This window comes from Nomascus leucogenys, chromosome 20 (assembly GCF_006542625.1).
Source record: "Nomascus leucogenys isolate Asia chromosome 20, Asia_NLE_v1, whole genome shotgun sequence".
NCBI lineage: Eukaryota > Metazoa > Chordata > Mammalia > Primates > Hylobatidae > Nomascus > Nomascus leucogenys.
Window position 1 is genome coordinate 19578349 of NC_044400.1, and position 7126 is coordinate 19585474.

The 7126-nt window shown below is 38.0% G+C and overlaps 1 non-coding gene across 1 annotated transcript; it reads left to right on the forward strand.

Moving 5' to 3' along the window:
* Positions 1–264: 264 nt before the first annotated feature.
* On the forward strand, positions 265–371 carry LOC115831985. The gene has a single exon (XR_004027462.1). It is a non-coding gene; the product is annotated as a U6 spliceosomal RNA (small nuclear RNA).
* Positions 372–7126: the final 6755 nt, after the last annotated feature.

The window sequence follows — 7126 nt, forward strand, 5'->3', positions numbered from 1 at the left end:
ACCAAAAATTATATACACAAACAGACTGAAGCTGGGGATGCAGTCAGTCAGCCAGAAGTTGTTTGGTAAATTATCTATTCATTTGGAAGAAAAACAAAGTTAGATCCCTATCTCAAGCTACTGAATAAACAAAATTAAAACTCCAAAATATAAACACTAAAAAAAAACTATAAACATACCAGAGATGATACTTCAAGTTAGAGCAGCCTAAAAAGGTGGACAAATCCTCTCCCCCCAAAACAAATATAAAAGTATAAAGTTGTTTTGCTCACTTCAGCAGCACGTGAACTAAAATTGGAACGATACAGAGAAGATTAGCATGGCCCCTGCACAAGGATGACACGCAAATTCATGAAGCATTTCATTTTAAAAATAAGTACAAAACTGTTTAAACAAGAGTTTTAGGACTGGAAATCAATCAAAAGCAAATAATAAACTAAAAAGGGTCTATTCATGAAATCTACCCAAATGTCATATAAGAACAGCAGGAGTCTGAACTTACTGATTATTTCCTTCTATCATCTCACATCTATAGAGATAGATAGACCAGTAGAAATTATCCTTTCTGCAGCCAGGCGAGGTGGCTCATGCCTGTAATGCCTGCACTTTGGGAGGCTGAGGCGGGTGGATCACCTGAGGTCAGGAGTTCGAGACCAACCTGGCCAACAATGATGAAACCCCACCTCTACTAAAAATACAAAAATTAGTCGGGCATGATGGCGGGTACCTGTAATCCCAGCTACTTGGGAGGCTGAGTCAGGAGAAGCACTTGAACCCAAGAGGCAGAGGTTGCAGTGAGCCAAGATAGCACCACTGCACTGTGGGCAACAAGAGCAAAACTCTACCTCAAAAAGAAAAGAAAGAAAGAAAGAAAAATTATCCTTTCTGAAGAACACAGAGAAAAAAGGCTAGAGAAAAATGATCAGAGCCTCAGAGATCTCTGGGACAACATCAAGCACACGAACATACATATAATAGGAGTCCTGAAGGGGAGGAGAGCAGAAAAAAGCTTAAAAAAATTTTTTGAAGAAATAATGCCCTGAAAACTGCCCAACTATACTGAAAAAGATTAATCAGCAGGTTCAAGAGGCCCCACAAACCTAGGTAAGAAAAACACAAAGAGATTTGCACATCATAGTTAAACGGCTAAAAGCCAGAAACAATTTAAAAATCTTGAATGCAGTAAGAGAAAAATAACTCCCATATACAGAAGAACAACAACATATTTAACAGCTGAGTTTCCATCAGAATCAATAGAGGCCAAAAGGCAGTAGAACAACATATTCAAAAGACTCAAAGAAATCAGTGTCAACCAATATGTCCAGCAAAATCCAGCATATAAACAGAACCAAAGACAAAAACCACATGATTATCTTAATAGATGCAGAAAAGGTCTTTGACAAAATTCAGCAGCACTTCATGCTAAAAACTCTCAATAAATTAGGTATTGATGGGATGTATCTCAAAATAATAAGAGCTATCTATGACAAACCCACAGCCAATATCATACTGAATGGGTAAAAACTGGAAGCATTCCCTTTGAAAACTGGCACAAGACAGGGATGCCCTCTCTCACCACTCCTGTTCAACATAGTGCTGGAAGTTCTGGCCAGGGCAATCAGGCAGGAGAAAGAAATAAAGGGTATTTGATTAGGAAAAGAGGAAGTAAAATTGTCCCTGTTTGCAGATGACACGATTGTATATCTAGAAAACTCCATTGTCTCAGCCCAAAATCTCCTTAAGCTGATAAGCAACTTCAGCAAAGTCTCAGGATACAAAATCAATGTGCGAAAATCACAAGCATTCTTATACACCAATAACAGACAAACAGAGAGCCAATTCATGAGTGAACTCTCATTCACAATTGCTTCAAAGAGAATAAAATACCTAGGAATCCAACTTACAAGGGATGTGAAGGACCTCTTCAAGGAGAACCAAAAACCACTGCTCAATGAAATAAAAGAGGATACAAACAAATGGAAGAGCATTCCATGCTCATGGGTTGGAAGAATCAATATCGTGAAAATGGCCATACTGCCCAAGGTAATTTATAGATTCAATGCCATCCCCATCAAGCTACCAATGACTTTCTTCACAGACTTGGAAAAAACGACTTTAAAGTTCATATGGAACCAAAAAGAGCCTGCATTGCCAAGTGAATCCTAAGCCAAAAGAACAAAGCTGGAGGCATCCCGCTACCTGACTTCAAACTACACTACAAGGCTACAGTAACCAAAAGAGCATGGTACTGGTACCAAAACAGAGATATAGACCAATGGAACAGAATAGAGCCCTCAGAAATAATACCACACATCTACAACTATCTGATCTTTGACAAACCTGACAAAAACAAGAAATGGGGAAAGGATTCCCTATTCAACAAATGGTGCTGGGAAAACTGGCTAGCCTTATGTAGAAAGCTGAAACTGGATCCCTTCCTTACACCTTATACAAAAATTAATCCAAGATGGATTAAAGACTTAAATGTTAGACCTAAAACCATAAAAACCCTAGAAGGAAACCTAGGCAATACCATTCAGGACATAGGCATGGGCAAGGACTTCATGTCTAAAACACCAAAAGCAATGGCAACAAAAGCCACAATTGACAAATGGGATCTAATTAAACTAAAGAGCTTCTGCACAGCAAAAGAAACTATCATCAGAGTGAACAGGCAACCTATAGAATGGGAGAAAATTTTTGCAATCTACCCACCTGACAAAGGGCTAATATCCAGAATCTACAAAGAACTCAAACAAATTTACAAGAAAAAAAACCCTATCAACAAGCGGGCAAAGGATATGAACAGATACTTCTCAAAAGAAAACATTTATGCAGCCAACAGACACATGAAAAAATGCTCATCATCACTGGCCATCAGAGAAATGCAAATCAAAACCACAGTGAGATACCATCTCACACCAGTTAGAATGGCCATCATTAAAAAGTCAGGAAACAATATGTGCTGGAGAGGATGTGGAGAAATAGGAACACTTTTACACTGTTGGTGGGACTGTAAACTAGTTCAACCATTGTGGAAGACAGCGTGGCAATTCCTCAGGGATCTAGAACTAGAAATACCATTTGACCCAGCCATCCCATTACTGGATATATACCCAAAGGATTATAAATCATGCTGCTATAAAGACACATGCACACATATGTTTATTGCGGCACTATTTATAATAGCAAAGACTTGGAACCAACCCAAATGTCCAACAATGATAGACTGGATTAAGAAAATGTGGCACATATACACCATGGAATACTATGCAACCATAAAAAATGATGAGTTCATGTCCTTTGCAGGCACATGGATGAAGCTGGAAACCATCATTCTCAGCAAACTATCGCAAGGACAAAAAACCAAACACCACATGTTCTCATTCATAGGTGGGAATTGAACAATGAGATCACTTGGACACAGGAAGGGGAACATCACAGTCCGGGGCCTGTTGTGGGGTTGGGGGGAGGGGGGAGGGATAGTATTGGGAGATATACCTAATGTAAATGACGAGTTAATGGGTGCAGCACACCAACATGGCACATGTATACATATGTAACAGACCTCCACATTGTGCACATGTACCCTACAACTTAAAGTATAATAAAATATATATATATATATATATATAAAGAAGCTAAAATAAATTCATTCAAAGACATACAAAAACAGGCCGGGCACAGCAGCTCACGCCTGTAATCCCAGCACTTTGGGAGGCCGAGGCGGATGGGTCACTTGAGCTCAGGAGTTTGAGATCAGCCTGGCCAACATGGTGAAACCCCATCTCTACAAAAAATACAAAAATTAGCCGGGTGTGGTGGCAGTCACCTATAGTCCCAGCTACTCTGGAGGCTGAGGCACAAGAATCACTTCAACTCCAGAGGTGGAGGTTGCAGTGATCCAAGATCGTGCCACTGCACTCCAGCCTGGGCGACACAGCGAGATTCTGCCTCAAAAGAAAGATGAACAAAAACAGAATCTGTAGCTAGCAGAACTGTCCCATGAGAAATACTAAAGGAAGACTTTCAGGTTGAAAGAAAATGGTACCAGAAAATGAATCTGCAGAAAGAAATGAAGAGCAATGAAAATGATAAATATGTGGGTTAAGATAAAAGGCTGTAAGAACAGGTTTTTTTCTCTTTTTTTATATGAGTTTATGAGTTTGTTTTAAATGTTCTGTTTAAATATATATTTATAGATTATATAAGTTCATATGATATATAAATATATATACATTTGTTAATATAAACTAGTTTAAAATGTTTGTTTAAATATTATATGATTGCATAAGGCAATCACTATATCACTGTTCTGTCAGATTTATGGCATATATAGGTATAATAAATATAGCATTAATGGCACAAAGAATGGGGAAATGGAGCTATATTAGAACAAAGTTGTTATATTTTTCAAAATTCCCAGTATTAAGCTACAGTAGATTGTGATAAGCTATGTATTATAATCCCTAGAGTAACCACAAAGAAAATTAAATTTCAAAATAGGTAATAAAATAACCTAGGACTTAAAATGTCTCACACTTAAAAAAAAAAAAAAAAGGATGTGTTTAACACAAGAGAAGGCAGCAAAATAGGATGGGGGAAAAAGACATGGGACATACAAAAACAAATAGTAAAATGGCAGATATAAATCCAATGATATCAACAATTAAATTAAATGTAATGGATTAAACACTCCAGTCAAAAGGCAGTCATTATCAACATGTACAAAAAAGCACAGTCCAACTACAGTCATGTGCTACATCATGACATTTCAGTCAGTGTCAGACCACATATAGGATGGTGGCCCCATAGGATTATAAAGAAGCTAAAAAATTTCTATTGCCTAGTGATGCCATATCTGTGGTAATGTTGCAGCACAAAGCATTACTCATGAGTCTGTGGTGAAGCTGGTGTCAACAAATCTATTACCAGTCATATAAAAGTATAGCCCACATAATTATAGTTGCAGTCTCTGATAACTTGATAAAGATAATAAATGACTACGCTACTGGTTTATGTATATACCGTACTACACTTTTTTTGTTGTTATTTTAGAGTGTAGACCTACTTATTTTTTTTAAGTTAACTGTAAAGCAGCCTCAGGCAGTTCCTTCAGGAGATATTCCCGAAGAAATTATTGCTATCATAGGAAGTGACAGCTCCGTCCATGTTACTGACCCTGAAGACCTTCTAGTGGGACAAGATGGGGAGGTGGGAAACAGTGATATTGATGATCCTGACCCTCCCTGTAGAGCCCTAGACTAATGTGTGTGTTTGTCTCTTCATTTTTAACAAAGAAGTTTGAAAAGTAGGAAAAAAATTACAAATTTTAAAAATAAAAAAATGGAATAAGGATATAAAGAAAATACTTTTGTACAGCTGTCCAACATATGCTTTAAGCTAAGTGTTGTTGCAAAAAAGTCAAAAAGTTAAAATATTAAAAAGGATATAGGCCAAGCGTGGTGGCTCACGCCTGTTATCCCTACACTTTGGGAGGCCGAGGTGGGCGGATCACGAGGTCAGGAGATCGAGACCATCCTGGCTAACATGGTGAAACCCCATCTCTACTAAAAATACAAAAATTAGCTGGGCGTGGCGGTACGTGCCTGTAACCCCAACTACTGGGGAGGCTGAGGCAGGAGAATCGCTTGAACTCAAGAGGCAGAGGTTGCAGTGAGCCAAGATCACACCACTGCACTCCAGCTTGGCGACAGAACCAGACTCTGTCTCAAAAAAATAAAAGGGTATAAATTTAAAAAGTTACAGTATGTAATGTTATTTTATTATCAAAGAAAGAAAACTATTTTTAATAAATTAAGTGTAGCCTAAGTGTACAGTGTGTATGAAGTCTTTAGTAGGGTACAGTAATGTCCTAGGCATTCACATTCAATCACCATTCACTCACTGACTCACCCAAAGCAACATCTAGTCTTACAAGCTCCATTCATGGTAAGTGCTCTATACAGGTGTTGCATTTTTTATCTTTTATATCATATTTTTACTCTAACTCTTCTATCTTTAGAAATGTTTATATACAAAAATAGTCATGACTATGTTACAATTTCCTGCAGCATTGAGTATAGTAACATGCTGTACAGGTTTGTAGCCTAGAATCACTAGGTTATACCATATAGTCTAGGTGTGTAGTAGGCTATACCGTCTAGGTTTCTGGAAAGGTACATTTCTCAAAACATATCCCTGTCGTTAATTGACACATGACTACATAAGCTGTCTTCAGGAAAAGCACTTTTAATTCAGACACAAGTAGTTACAAAGCAAAAGAATGGGGAAAATACAGCTGGCTCATGCCTGTAATCCCAGCACTTTAGGAGGCCCAGGTGGGCAGATCGCTTGAAGTCAGGAGTTCGAGACCAGCCTGGCCAACATGGTGAAACCCCATCTCTACTAGAAATACAAAAATTAGCCAGGCATAGTGGTGCACATCTGTAATCCCAGCTACTCAGGAGGCTGAGGCAAGAGAATCGCTTGAACCTGGGAGGCGGAGGTTACAGTGAGCCGAGATCGCACCAGTGCACTCCAGCCTGGGCAACAGAGAGAGACTCTGCCTCAAAAAAAAAAAAAAAAAAAAAAAAAAGAATGTATGTAAATCATACGAAATGTTACCATAAGGGAGTTGAAGTACTTACATTAATATCAGAAAAAAATAGAATTTAAATCAAGAAATATTGCTAGGGATAAATAGCAACAACATTTCATAATGATAAAAGTATCAAAACATCAGAAAGATAAAACAATTATAATGCCTATAAAGACATAGGCATTGAATAACACATACATGCAGCAAACACTGATAGAATGGAAAGGAGAAATGGACAATTTAGTAATTGTAATCAGAAATTTCAAGTCCCTTCTCTAAGTAACTGATAGAATGGCTAGACATAAAATGAATAAAGATATATAAATCTTGCACAACTGTCAACCAACTTTACCCAGCTAACATATAGAATGCTCCCACCCAACAGCAGGGTACACAGTCCTTTCACATCCACATGGAACATTTTCCAGGATAGAGCCTTTGCTGGATCACGAAACTAGTCTCAATAAACTTAAAAGGATTGAAGTCATCTGAAGTATGTCGTCCAACCCTGATGGAACTAAATTG